Below are 15,844 nucleotides of genomic sequence, written 5' to 3' on the forward strand. Positions count from 1 at the left end.
AAAGTGCCTCTGGATGGGCTTGAGCCACCAACCTTCGGTTAGCAGCCAAGTGTGTAAATTGTTTGCACCACTCAGGGACTCCCAAAGTAGGTTTGGTTGTTGCTGTTGTTAGGTGCCTTCGAGTGGCCAACTGATAGCAATCCTATGTACAACAGAACAAAATACTGCCCTGTCCTGCACCATCCTCACAATCATTGTTACGTTTGAGCTCATTGTTGCAGCCATGGCTTTTAAGGTCTTCCTCTTTCTTAATGACCCTCTACTTTAGCAAGCATAATGTCGTTCTCCAGCGACTAGTCCCTCCTGATAACATGTCTAAAGTGTGTAAGACTAAGTCTCACCATCCTCGCTGTTAAGGAGAATTCTGGCTGTATTTCTTCCAAGACAGATTTGTTTGTTCTTTTGACAGTCCATGGTGCATTCAATATTCTTTGCCAACACCGTAATTCAGAGGCATCAATTCTTCTTCTGTCTTCCTTATTCACTGTCCAGCTTTCACATGCATATGAGGTGATTGTAAATACCACAGCTTGGATCAGGCACATCTTAGTCCTCAAAGTGACATCTTTGCTTTTTAACACTTTAAAGAGGTCTTTTCAGTAGATTTGCCCCATGTAATACCTCCTTTGATTTCTTGATGGCTGCTTCTATGGGCCTTGATTGTGGATCCAAGCAAAATGAAATCTTTGACAACTTCAATCTTTTCTCCGTTTATCATGGTGTTGCTTATTGGTTCAGTTGTGAGGATTTTTGTTTTCTTCATGTTCAAGTATAATCCATACTGAAGACTGTGGTCTTTGATCTCCATCAGTAAGTGCTTCAAATTCTCTTCACTTTCAGCAAGCAAGGTTGTGTCATCTGCATATAGAAGGTTGTTAATGAGTCTTCCTCCAATCCTCGTGCTGTGTTCTTCTTCATATAGTCTAGCTTCTCAGATTATTTGCTCAGCATGCAGATTGAATAGGTATGGTGAAAGGATACAACCCTGACACACACCTTTCCTGATTTTCAACCATGCAGTATCTCCTTGTTCTGTCCAAACAGATAGTCTACAACAGCAAAAGCCTGACAATGAGACATAAAGTATGAATTATTAAAACTCTCACTATTTTCTGCATTTCCAAGGGTAAGAATTATTTTAAAATGTGCACTTGCCTCTTATTCTATGTACAGGTTCCACATGAGCACAATTAAGTGTTCTGGAATTCCCATTCTTCACAATGTTATCCATAATTTGTTATGATCCACATAGTCAAATGCCATTGCATAGTCAATAAAACACAGGAAAACATCTTTCTGGTGTTCTCTGGTTTTAGTCAAGATTCATCTGACAAAACGGATGTCAGAAGAGACTCTGAAACTTGCTCTTGAACTTAGAGTAGCTAAATAGAATGGAAGAAATGATGAAGCAAAACAGCTGAACACAAGATTTCAAAGGTCAGCTGGAAAACATAAAGTAAAGTTGTTGTCGCTGTTGTTAGGTGTCATTGAGTCGTTTCCAACTCATAGCAACCCGACATATGGTTCCTGGTCCTGCACCATGCTCACAATCGTTGTTATGCTTGATCCCATTGTTGCAGTCACTGTGTCAATCCATTTCCTTGAGCATCTTCCTCTTTTTCGCTGACCCTTTACTTTACCAAGCATTATGTCTTTCTCCAGGGACTGATCCCTCCTGATAACATGTCCAAAGTATGTAAGATGTAGTCTCGCCGTCCTTGCTTCAAAGGAGAATTCTGGTTGTACTTCTTCCAAGACAGATTTGTTCGTTATTTTGGCAGGCCACAGTATATTCAATATTCTTTGCCAACACCACAGTACAAAGGTGTCAATTCTTTTTTGGTCTTCCTTATACATTGTACAGCTTTCTTCACATGCATATGATGCAGTTATAAATACCGTGGCTTGGGTCAGGCGCACCTTAGTCTTCAAGGTGACATCTTTGCTTTTCAACACTTTAAAGAGGTCTTTTGAAGCAGATTTGCCCAATGTAATGTATCTTTTGGTTTCCTGACTGCTGCTTCCATGAGTGTTGATTGTGGATAAAGTAAAATGAAATTCTTGACAACTTCGATCTTTTCTCCGTTTATCATGATGTTGCTTATTGGTTCAGTTGTGAGGATTTTTGTTGAAGTGCAATCCAAACTGAAGGCTGTGGTCTTTGATCTTCATCAGTAAGTGTTTCAAATCCTCTTCACTTTCAGCAAGCAAGGTTGTGTCATATGCATACTGAAGGTTGTTAATGACTCTTCCTCCAGTCCTGATGCCCCTTTCTTCTTCATATAGTCCAGGTTCTCGGGTTATTTGCTCAGCACACAGATTGAATAGATACGGTGAAAGGATACAATCCTGACATATACCTTTCCCGACTTTAAACCACGCAGTATCCTCTTGTTCTGTCTGAACAACTTCCTCTTGATTTATGTACGGGTTCTTCATGAGTACAATTACGTGTTCTGGAATTCCATTCTTCACAGTGTTATCCATAATTTGTTATGATCCACACAATAGAATGCCTTTGCATAGTCAATAAAACATAGGTAAACATCTTTTTGGTATTCTCTGCTTTCAGCCAGGATCCATCTGACATCAGCAATGGTACCCCTGGTTTCATGTCCTCTTCTGAATTCAGCCTGAATTTCTGGCAGTTCTCTGTCAATATACTGCTGCGGCAACTTTTGAATGATTTTCAGCAAAATTTTACTTGCATGTGATATTAATGACATTGTTTGATAATTTCCTCATTCAGTTGTATCACCTTTCTAGAGAATAGGCATAAATATGGCTCTCTTCCAGTTGTTTGGCCAGGTAGCTGTCTTCCAAATTTCTTGGTATAGACGAGTGTGCACTTCCAGTGCTGCATCTGTTTGTTGAAACATCTCAATTGATATTCTGTCAATTCCTGGAGCCTTGTGTTTCGCCAATGCCTTCAGTGCAGCATGGACTTCTTTCTTCAGTACCATCGGTTCTTCTTTCAGTACCATCTGATCATATGCTACTTCTTGAAATGGTTGAACGTCTACCAGTTCTTTTTGGTATAATGACTCTGTGCATTTCTTCCATCTTCTTTTGATGCTTCCTGCGTTGTTCAATATTTTCCCCATAGAATCCTTCAATATTGCAACTCGAGGCTTGAATTTTTTCTTCAGTTCTTTCAGCTTGAGAAATGCTTAGTATGTTCTTCCCTTTTGGTTTTCTATCTCCAGCTCTTTGCACACATTATTATAATACTTTACTTTGTCTTCTCGAGCAGCCCTTTGAAATCTTCTCTTCAGTTCTTTTACTTCATCATTTTATTTTGTTTTTGTTTTAGCTACTCGACGTTCAAAAGCAAGTTTCAGAGTCTTTTTTGACATCCATTTTGATCTTTTCTTTCTTTCCTGCCTTATTAATGACCTCTTACTTTCTTCATGTATGATGTCCTTAATGTCATTCCACAACTCCTTTGGTCTTTGGTCATTAGTGTTCAACGTGTCAAATATATTCTTGAGATGGCCTCTAAATTCAGGTGGGATATACTCAGGGTCATACTTTGGCTCTCGTGGACTTGTTCTAATTTTCTTCAGTTTCAACTTGAACTTGCATATGAGCAATTGATGGTCTGTTCCACAGTTGGCCCCTGGACTTATTCTGACTGATGATATTGAGCTTTTCCTTCATCTCTTTCCATAGATGTAATCGATTTTGTTCCTGTGTATTCCATCTGGTGAGGTCCATGTGTATAGTCACCATGTATGTTGGTGAAAAAAGGTATTTGCAATGAAGAAGTTGTTGGTCTTGCAAAATTCTATCATGCGATCTCCAGCATGTTTTCTATCACCAAGGACATATTTTCCAACTACCAATCTTTCTTCTTTGTTTCCAACTTTCTCATTCCAATCACCAGTAATTATCAATGCATCCTGATTGCATGTTCTATCAATTTCAGACTGCAGAAGTTGGTAAAAATCTTCAATTTCTTCATCTTTGGCCTGAGTGGTTGGTGTGTAAATTTGAATAATAGTCACACTAAATGGTCTTTCTTGTAGGTGTATGGATATTATCCTGTCACTGACAACGTTGTACTTCAGGATAGATCTTGAAATATTCTTTTTGATGATGAATGCAATGCCATTCCTCTTTAAGTTGTCATTCCTGGCATAGTAGACCATAAGACTGTCCTGTTCAAAATGGCCAATACCAGTCCATTTCAGCTCACTAATGCCTAGGATATTGATGTTTATGTGTTCCTTTTCATTTTTGACGATTTCTAATTTTCCAAGATTCATACTGCGTGCATTCCATGTTCTGATTATTAATGGATGTTTCCAGCTGTTTCTTCTCATTTTGAGTCTTGCCACATTAGCAAATGAAGGTCCCAAAAGCTTGACTTCATCCATCTCATTAAGGTAAACTCTACTTTGAGGAGGCAGCTCTTCCCTAGTCATCTTCTGAGTACCCTCCAACCTGGGGGGCTCATCTTCCAACACTATAACAGACAACGTTCTCTGCTATTCATAAGGTTTTCACTGGCCAATTATTTTCAGAAGTAGACTGCCATGTCCTTCCTAGTCTGAAAGCTCAGATGAAACCAGTCCACCATGTGTGACCCTGCTGGTGTCTGAATACCGGTGGCATAGCTTCCATCATCACAGCAACACTCAAACCCCCACCGTATAACAAACTGACAGACACGGGGGGGGGAATGTTTTATAATGGAAAGTGCAAAGTCCTGGATTTAGCAAACCAAAACAAAACAAAACAAAAAAAGAACACGTTCAACATATCTCAAGGTGGAAAAACTGAAGAAAAAATGGAAGCCTTTAGTTCCAATATTGAGGGATTCTATTGGCAAAATATTATGTTAAGTTAGGTCCCCCATTTTATATTTTATGTTTTTCTGTCCTATTTCTTTTCCTTAACATGGATAGAAATTGTATGACTTTCAATACCTATCTTTTTTGTGAAAGTATGTTAAAAAGTAGGAACTATGTAAATGTTCAAATGACGGGTAGATTGATGGATGAAAAAGTAGATGCATTTATAGATGGATGGATGAATAGTCTACCACAGCAAAAGCCTGACAGTGAGAGAAAGTATGAGTTATCAAAGCTCTCACTATTTTCAGTATTTCAAAGCGTAGGAATTATTTTAAAATGTATATTTGCAACTATGGCAATATACTCTGAGAAAGTCAGATATTTGAATAAACACAATGTAACATACACCTAATATTCTTTAATTAGTTTTTTAGATCTAGTCATAACAAATATTTTAAGACAGATTTTTAACTGTTTTATTACAGAACATTTCCAAGCATTCACTGTTCCCTTCCTTGATCGCATATTCTTATCATCTTTGGAAGATTAACCACTTTCTGGAATTTTTGGTTAATTGGTCATTTGCTTTTCTTAATAATTTTGTTAAAGATATAAATATTTCTGAACTGTATATTGCTTAATTTCTGAACTTTGTTATAATACAAATTTCAAAAAGTAAAAAATATTTATGTAGCAAGCACATGTCAATGATGTATTTAACTCGGAGTGAGTTGAACTAACAGAATTGTAGAGCTGGTTCAAAGGAGGGTAAGAAAGACTGAGTATGGAGTTAATGAATTAAGGGAGGCTGAAATGTGATTGTTAAGTTAGATAATCTCGTCTATCCTACAGGGTAATAAACTCTACTGGACAGATATCATTTGTAAATTATCAACATTCAAAAGTTAACATCTACTTTACAGAGCCTGATCCTTAATCGAAGTCCCTGGCAGGTGCAAACAGTTAATGTGCTCAGCAAGGCCTGGCAATCTATTTCAGAAAAATCAGGCACTGAAAATCTTATGGAGCAATTCTTTTCTGACACACATGGTGTTGTCATGAGTTGGAATTGCCTCTAAGGCAACTGGTTACTGGTTGTCCCTTTTTGTTGTTCTGTGCCCTCGAGTCACTTTCAACTCTTAGCTACCCTACATACAACAGAACGAAGCATCACCTGGTCCTGCGCCATCCTCACAATCCTTGATGTGTTTGAGCTCATTGTTACAGCCAGAGTCAATCCATCTTCTTGAGGGTCTACCTCTTTTTTGCTGACCATCTACTTCACCAAGCATGATGTCCTTCTCCAGAGACTGGTCTCTCCTGATAACATGTCCAAAATATGAGATAAAGTCTCACCATTCTCACTTCTAAGGAGCATTGTGGCTGTACTTTTTCTAAGACAGATGTGTTTGTTCTTCTGGAAGTCCATGATATAATTAGTGGTAAAGAGTAAGTCAAATAATAGTTGCAACTGATGGCACTTAAATAGGCTTGTTAGACAAGATTCTAGGATGGCTCAGATGGAGCCTCATTCTGCTTTGGTAGTATATTTCTGTCTTTTTTGCCAAGTTTTAGATATTTTAATTTTGTTGTTGTTATTGTTGGGTGCCATCAGGTCGATTTCAACTCATAGCAACCGCCTGTGACAGAGTAGAACTGCCTCATAGGGCTTTCTAGACTGTAATCTTTGCAGGAGCAGAATCACCAGGTCTTTCTTTCTTAGAGCTGCTGGGTGGCTTCGAACCACCAACCTTTCAGTTAGCAGTTGATGACTTTAAATAGGTGAAGTTATAGTATATGTATTATAATGTTTTGTATAGTCTCATTAAGTTGCTAAGCTAATCAATGTTGATATATATACCCATTGCTGTCGAGCCAATTCCAACTCATAGCGACCCTATAGACAGAAGCAGAACTGCCCCATAGGGTTTCCAAGGAGCGGCTGGTGGATTCCAACTGCCAGCCTTTTGGTTAGCAGCCAAATGCTTAACCACTACACCACCAGGGCTCCTGTTGGTATATATAGCTGTAGTTTATCATTTTAACTCTATGGAAACCGATTCTTTATCTTGCATAGCTATATCCTTTTAAGTGAGTCTATTTCTTCCATTATCATATGTATTTTTCACATACCATACTTAAAAAATAATGTTGTATAGTGTGGTGGTGAAATTTTTTTCAACTCTTGGTTCACAGCTCAGACTCAGAAGCCAGACTGCCTGGGTGTCTATTTTGACTCTGGCACCTTCTAGCCTAGAAAAGTTACTAAATTTTTTCCTGCCTTTATTTTGTCTTCCATAAAAAAATAAGGATAATATTAGCACCTGTCTGCTGCGAAGGACCTCTTTGAAGTTTTAAAATGCAAAGATGCAACTTGGATGACTAAGGTGCACCTGACTCAAACCATGATCTTTTCAATCACCTTATATGCATATAAAAGTTGGATAATGAAAAAGGAAGACAGAAGAAGAATTGACGCATTCAAGCTGTGGTGTTGGCAAAGAATATTTAATATACCATGGACTTCCAGAAAAACAAGCAAATCAGTCTTAGGAGAAATACAACCAGAATGCTCCTTAGAAACAAGAAAGGCTAGACTACAGCCACAATTTAAACATAATTTGAAAAGTTTTCTCTTATAATAAGCATGGCCAACTTTTCTTATTTTGTTATGTCTTCTTTATTTCATAGATAACCCTGATTATCCGGACATACTTTAAAATGCACATGTTCCAGAAAATATATCAGTATAAAAGAATTAATGGAAAAAGAAATATATACATAGGATAAGAATTTTAGAGGATTATAACATGTAGGTATCTATACTCATTATTTTAGCTAATAATTAATATTTTTGCCCAACAAACTTCAGACCTAATTAACTGCACATCCTGCAATGGCCCACTGAACCCACAATCACTTCTGTCCCGGCCTTCCTGGCACCATGTTGAAATTGTTTGTCTCCCACTACATGAGTGCTCTTTGAGACCAGAGAAGGGGTTTTACTCTGCCCTTTGTCCTCAGCACCTAGAGATTCTTCATCCACCCTGATCTGGTCTTTTATTAGGCTGTTTTATGTATTGTTTTTCTCTTTCTGGGTCCTTAATGCACACTTTTCTGATCATGAGCAAGAATACAGAGAGATTTAGGCACCTAGTGTTGAATGAACTGTCTGTGATATTGTCCCCCTTGGTCATAAATGTTTCCCCCTTTTATCCCATGTCTTTTTAATAGGTACCCTAAAGCTCCTGCAGAATCTTTGATAGCCCCCAGATGTGATGCTTTCTACTACTGACTTTTGGTTTCAGATGTGTGTGTAAGTGGGAGATAGAGAGAGAGATTTCACCCTCTTTATCTCTTCTAATGATACCTAAAAATAAAATGAAGTAAAATAAAATAACATAACAGGTCTGTGTGTGAGCAGCAATGAATCACCTCTCCTTAGGGACTGAATTTCCTCTAGAGTCTCCCTAAATGTTTCCCCAGCAGTAGCTCTCATCTACTATTCTGTTCTTTTACTTAGCTCTGAGCATTTGCCTGAATGGAAGTACAGTGATGCTATTTAAAGACAAAATTCCCCACTCAACTTCAATGAAGCTTTTATACTGCCGGTGCAGCACCAATGGGACTCATTCTGCTCCTCCTGTCCATAGCTCTCAACTGTCCAGTGTCCAGGAAGTGTTCCTGACTCATCTCTTCTCTATCTACACTTTTACCCAGATGATTTCATCCAGAGCTATAGCATTAAATAACATCAATAAGCTGATGACTCTCCAATTTATATCTTTGGCCCTGAAAACTCCCTTGAACTCAAGGATTTTTTCCAACAGTGTACTTGATTCTTCTACTTGGTTGTCTAAAGGAATCTTGAATTTAACAATGCCAAAACAGAAGCCCGTTTCTCTTGCATCGCCAAATCTATTTCTCGTAATCTTCTCCAGGAGTAAGTACCACCACCATGAACCTAGTGTTTCAAGACAAACACCTGGGAGTTATTCTTGATTACATTTCTCTCCAGCCTTTCATTCAGTCGCTTAGCAGGGACTTCCACCAAAACTTATCCAGAATCTATTCATCCATGTTTCTTGTTTCTCCATCTCCACTGACCTACCCTAGTCTATATCAATGCTATCACTTACCTGGAGTAATAAAATAGCTTCCTACCTGCATTATTTTTCCCTAAAATCTGACACTATAGGGACACATTAAAAAGCATTAACCAGATTATATTACCCTTTCTTCATTGCTTAACATTCTCCAATGTCTTCCCTTTGCACGCAGGATAAAATCTGACCTATATACCACGACCTTCAAAATGCAACAATGCTGTTAAGTCAATTCCAACTCATGGCAACCCTGTGTGTATCAGAGTAGAACTGAGCTCCATATGGTTTTCAATGATTGCTTTTTAGGAAGTAGATCACACCCCCATGCCTTTTTTAAAGAATTCTATCACACCCCCTTGCTCCCTAGCCAACAGTCACCTTCTTTCTTTTGCTCTGTATTCCCAGCTCATTTCACCTTCAAACCTTTTGAATTTGCCGTTCCTTTTCCCTAGTGTGATCTTGCACTAGTTCATCACAGCTGGCTTTTTCTGGTCATTCGGATCTCATTGTTCCTTGAGCACTCATGGAAAGCAGTTTATTTCCCCAATCACTTCTTATCACATTACTTTCTTTTATATCCTTCATAGCACTTATTGTCAGAAATACTTTCATTTGTTTTTAACTTGCTTTGTGTCTTACTCGCCTCACTGAAATATTGCTCCATGAAACCAGGCATCTTGCTGTCTTATTAGTCTACCCTCAGTGTCTTATACAGAACTTGGCACAAAGTAGAAGCTCACAAAACATTTATTGGGAATGAATAAATAAATGAATCCCGACTTTAAGATTTATTCTTACAGGTGTAACTTTTGCTACTATGCTGAGAGTTGATTTTCTCCTTCAACTGACTTTGGTGCTTCCTTATGCAATGGGTACTTGTGGCTGGTTCATCTGCAAATACTTTCTTGAGACTCTAGGTATATGCAATAAAAATTTTGTTTATGTTTCAAAAAATAGGTGGACTATGAAGTTTGTTCAATATTGATAGGTGTCCATGGATACATTCTGACAGAGATAACACAGCTGCAAAAATGTGATGTAAACATTAACACTCTGTTTTTATCACTAGATGCTGGTCTCATGCATCTAACTGGACCCTTCCTCTACACTGATTTTACTTGGCCTAATCTTCATGATTTGACTTTTAGATCTTATTTCAATGGCTTTAAATTTCTGGCAGAAGTATCTTGACTCTTATCTCCTGCCCATGGACAAATAAACTTTTGGTTTACTCTGTTACTCCATGTAACACTCCATTGGGTGTCACAGAATAATTTAATGGTGAAAATCTTGTGTTTTGAACATCATCTCTACCACTTATAAGCTTTATGGCCCAGGATATTTACTTAACCATTCTCAGCAGTAGTTCCAATATCTATAAAAAGGGACAATCTTGTAATAGCAGCAGTGCTCACATGATACCTGTGAAGACGGAGATAAACCACGTAGAAGACTTAGCACAGTGCTATTACAAATGATACATGTAAGAAGATGGTAGCCATCATTATCAGTGTTAAACCACTCCCCACAGACTGGTTCTCAGTCCATTTCTCACCCTCTCTCTAAATAAAAGCAACACATGACCGGCATCAGAAAGTGTCATGGTGATCCCAAAATCAAGATCCAAAACGTAGCATGATTTTCTTGGCACATAGGAGACTTGGATGCATGTTGGTTGAATGGATGGAAGAATGAATACTTGCTTCTGGGAAAACTTCCCTTAATGTGACCAACTTCTATTCCTTAGAAACATTAGCTATTAAACTAAAATATTGTCATTGATTTTGAAATCAATAATGGTGTTTTCTGAAAAAACTTCTCCCACTCAAGTAAAGTGCTTAATTTTGCTTCATATAACACAAAAGAATAACAGAAAATTCCATGAATTTGAAAAGAAAGATCTACAAATGGTTTTGCTTAAGGACACGGCCATTTTCCAAGCATTAAGTCTTGGAACCACGCAAAAGACATTAGAAGCAAACAGACTGGGGCTTGCACACAATCTGCATCAGCTGTTCTGTAAGCTTGGGTCACATGTGTCAAACTCTGCCTCTTTTCTTAGCTTCGGTTTAAGATAAACAACCCCTACCCCTGGAGAATTGTTCGAATTAATGGATGTAGGGGCACTGATGATGCAAATGGTTAAGCACTCAGCTGCTAACCAAAAGATTGGCAGTTGAAATCCACCCAGCCACTCTGTGGGAGAAAGATCTAGCAATCTGCTCCAGGTAACATTAAAGCCTATAAAATTCTATGAGGTAGTTCTACTCTGCCACATATGGTTGCTATGAGTTGGAATTGACTTGGCACCATCCAACAACAACAACAACAACAACAGCAAAGCATGTATAAAACCTCTAAAATGTTTTACGGCACATTGCATAAATGAGTTCCTAGTATCCAGGACTCAACTCCTTTATCTATAAAGTAGGTATCATAGTGGTACCCAATGAATGGGTCAAGGCTTGCTACAGTGTTATTGCAATGCCTGGTAAGTCCTCATGAGTTCTCTTACCTCTTCCTCTTTTTCCTCCCATCCCTTTTCTTTTTCCCTCGCCTCTCTTCTTCAAATCTGCATTTGGGAAATACATTGGTAGACTTTATACAGCAACTACAGCGACCACTACCTTTGAAAGTACTTATACATAGGCACAGAAGGTAGATTTCCCACCAAAGGGAGTAAAAAATAATAAGAACAACTACTATAAATGGACTACCTCCAAACACCTGGTACATTACATTTTTAACCTCTAATCCTGATAATAACTTTATCCGATAAACATTACCACCCCCGTTTTTAAAATGAGGAGAAAAACACTGAGGCTCAGAGAAACTAAATAATTCATTCAATGCTACAGAGTTCATTAAGTAGCAGATCCAGCTTTCTAATCCAAGCTTGTCAGATTCAGATAATGCAGTCTACTTTGTGAGCTGTCTTTCAATGCATTGTGACAAATTTAATCTCAACCATTTATTCTCAAGAGATCTTAGTTCATTTAAGAGGGCTTCCTTATCAGGCCTTTATGTCTAGCAGCAAGTATAAAAATAATAAATAAAGAGAAGGAGAGAAGGTCGTGTTCTGCAACAGGGGGACCAACATTTTTCATCTAATTGTGCCTTTCAATAAGTCAATAAATTTCTAACTACTTGTTATATGCCAGGGTTTATGTCAACATGAATAATGTTACCCAAAATTATAGGTAGGCAGCCTGGATGTCAGTGTCAAAGTCAGGTCTACCACATGTTCTGGCTACATGAACTAATAGCAGCATAGTGTCCTGAAACTATGACTGGGTCAGAATTTTTGGGTTACTGAGATGGACCAGATGGAGGATGGAGCCAGACCATGAGTGTGTGCCTAATCTTATTTACAGCAGTGTCCAAAGATGGAAGTTGATGAAGCTTTATCTGTCATCAAATATGAGTGAAGGTGGGGCAGACTGAAGAGAAGGTCTGGACATGAAATGCAAGAGAAGATGTCTAAAGAGACTTCACAATTTTAATAGGGAGAAGAGCTAAGATTCCTTGAGCTGGATATCAGCTACATGAAGGATTGACTGGAGAAAGAGCAGAGTCAGGGTGAAAGTGGTTTTCAAGCTCTGCTCCAAAAAACCTTAGGGGTTTGAGAATCAAAACTGTCAGTATAAACAATAAGAATAGAGACCACATCTTACTGTCTGCATGAACTTGGCCTTGCTGTTCCACTGTCTCATTACTTTGCTTTTCTGAGACTGTCTTGCCCCAGCTAATAGTTTGTTCATCACAGTAACTGCCTAAAAGGCTCATTAATGCTTCAATGGAAAGCATCAACAAACGATTTTTGGCCCTAAGATTCTCTGAATTCCTTGCCTCAAAATCCTTGTCTTGCTTTTTCCACCAGTCCTTGACTGTGGTATCATGATTCCTACCCAATCATAATGAAGCCTTTGCATTGGAAAGCAGCTTAAATCAAACCTAGAATTCTCAATAAATTCTGACCTTCCATCCCCACTCTGAGACACTGCCAAAGTTTTCCAAAGATGATATTTTCCCTGACAGCTAAAAACAATAAACTCATCTTTGCCTTACCAACAGATTGTGTTGGTGATATCTGGAGAGGCAGTTGTGACAGGTCCAACTGGATATCCAAATGAGTGTGACTCTGAACATCTGAACTCTAACTTGATCAGAAAAAATTTTTTTATTTTTGTTGTTGAAAAAAATACACAGCAGAACATACACAAATCCAACAATTTTAACATGTACAATTCAATGACATTGCTAATTCTACAAGTTGTGCAACAATTTTCAGCCTCCTTTTCTCAATTATTCCTTCCCCATTAACATAAACTCATTCCCCCCTAAGCTTTCTATCTAACCTTTTGAGTTGCTATTGTCAATTTGATCCCATATAGATAGTTCTTTAAAAGAGCACAATGCTTAAGGCAGATATTCTTTACTCATTAAGCTACGTTACTGTTTGTTTTAAAGAAGACTTCTAAGAATATTTTTAGTTTAAGGTTTAAAAATTATCTCAGGATAATAGTTTCATGGGTTCATTGAGCCTCAATGTCTCTGGAAAATCTGAATTCCATGAAAATTAAAAATTCTGTTCTGCATTTTCCCCCTTTTGATCAGAATTCCTCTATAGAAGTTTTGATCAAAACGTTTAGTAGTGGTAGCTGGGCACCATCTAGTTCTTCTGGTCTCATGGCAAAGGAGGTAGTTGCTCATGGAGGCAATTTATTTGTATATATTTTATATATTGAGATTCTGTGTCATATTTGATTAAAAGAAATATTTCAACTGCCAATAGAAAAAGTTTGAAATTCACTGTTGCATTAAAAAGAAAACTGCTCTATGAATTGTTCCACCTGAGTCTGGTGTATTCCTCCTTCATTGTCTCTGTACTTCTGGAAAATCTCAGTCTTCCAGATCCTCAGTTCCTTTCTTTATGTAATGGGGGCATTTAACCTGAAACCCTCTAAAGTATCTTCCATCTTTAACATTCTCTGGTTTTGAAATATCTTAGCACTGATGTCTTCTGTCAGAATGAACTATTATGGTGTAAACTTCTGTTACTAAAATTCTAATTTTCCTCTTGGCATCCAATGGAATGCCGGGCACATACCAGTGCTCAATAACCACCTGTTGGTAGTTTGTACAACTGAAGCTGGATCCAATTCAGTGTTGGACTTTTTAATTTTAACTCTCTGATTCTGTAATGTACAAAGATAATTTTATATCAGAGACAAGGCTGATTCATGGAGGGGGAGGGAACTAATATTTATTGAACTCCTGACAAGTGGCAGTCCCAGAGCTAGAGGTTTTGTATGCAGGAGAAGTCATCATCTCCTATTCAAAAATTTAGAAAACAGGGGGCAAAGGAGATTAAAGAAATTTCCCGAGTTAATAGTATATACAAGACAGGGCTTAAAACCAGGTCTGCCTGATGTTCCAACCAACATTTAGCAAGCTATAAAAAACAAAAACCTGTTGCCATTGAGTCATTTTCAATGCATGGCAACCCCATGTGTGTCAGAGTAGAACTGTGGTCCATATGGTTTTCAATGGTTGTTTTTTTGGAAGTATATCTCCAGGCCTTTCTTCTGAGGCATGTCTTTGTTGCTTGAACCTTGAGCCTTTGGTTTAGCCATCAAGCTCATTAACTATTTGCACTACCCAGGGACTCCTTTAGCAAGCCTTGATGATCATCAAAACAAAAGCTTTATCAAATACATACATTCCTGAGCCTCAATGCCAGAGATTAAAATTTAGGAGATAATTGGTGAGACCTAGGAATCTGCATTTCAGGAAGAAACCCAGATAGGGTTTCAATTCAGGTGATAACTGAGAAATATTCATTAAAGACCTCGCTGCCTGCATAGTAGTAGCGTGGTATTCATAGTTCTTTCTTATAAATTGCAAAATAGTTTTAATTATTCTCATTTTACAGAAAAGGAAATTGGGGTCTACAGACACCTAGGAAAACATTGTTAGTCCATGAAGCTGTCTCTACTTAAAGGCAAAAACCTTTAGATTCTCAAATCCAAGACGTTTTCTTTTAAAAAATTATTAAAATTTTTTTTCCAGTTATGCATGCACTTCATATAAAAATAAAATTGTTCTAAGTACTTTTATTGAAAAGACTGTTCCTGACCACCCTTCAGCCCCTTTTCTTCTCAGCAAGCACAACCACATTTGATTTCATTTACTTCCATGTTTATATGGCAGAATTAAATTTGAACTTATTACTTTTACAGTCTTAAGTAGAATCGAATGTATTCCCAGTATAGAAAATGAGGATTTATGTTTCTTTACATAATAATATGTTGACTTTCTTTCTCCACCTACTATAAATATATAATAATTTTTTAAAATTATTATTTAATATTTAAATTATCATGGCCATGTAAATATACTGATGACTGTGTCATTTAGTAAACTATGCCGGCTTTTCTTTTCCTATACAATGATTTGTCTTTTGTTGCTGTTGTATGTGCTTATCTATGCACTTACTCCAGCACCCTTTAGTCAGTTTGTCATACTGTGGTGGCTTGCATATTACCAAGATGCTATAAGCTATGCTACTGGTATTTCAAGTACCAGCAAGGTCACCCATGGTGGACAGGTTTCAGTGGAGTTTCCACATTAAGACAGACTAGGAAGGAAGTCCTGGCAATCTACTTCCTGAAAATTAGTTGATGAAAACTCTATGGATCGCAACAAAATATTGTTTGATATAGTTCTGGAAGATGAACCCCTCTGTTGGAAGCCACTCAAAATACGCAGTGGCTGCAACAATGGACTTGAGCATACCAATGATCTTGAAGACGTCAAAGGACCGGGCGACATTGCATTCTGTTGTGCTTGGGGTTGACACGAGTAGGAATCAACTTGATGGCAACTAACAGCAACATCAACGCACTTACCACTTATATGGCTCACGCATTTCTCCCA

Source organism: Trichechus manatus, unplaced genomic scaffold, assembly GCF_000243295.1.
Source record: "Trichechus manatus latirostris isolate Lorelei unplaced genomic scaffold, TriManLat1.0 scaffold00150, whole genome shotgun sequence".
In the NCBI taxonomy this organism is placed as follows: domain Eukaryota; kingdom Metazoa; phylum Chordata; class Mammalia; order Sirenia; family Trichechidae; genus Trichechus; species Trichechus manatus.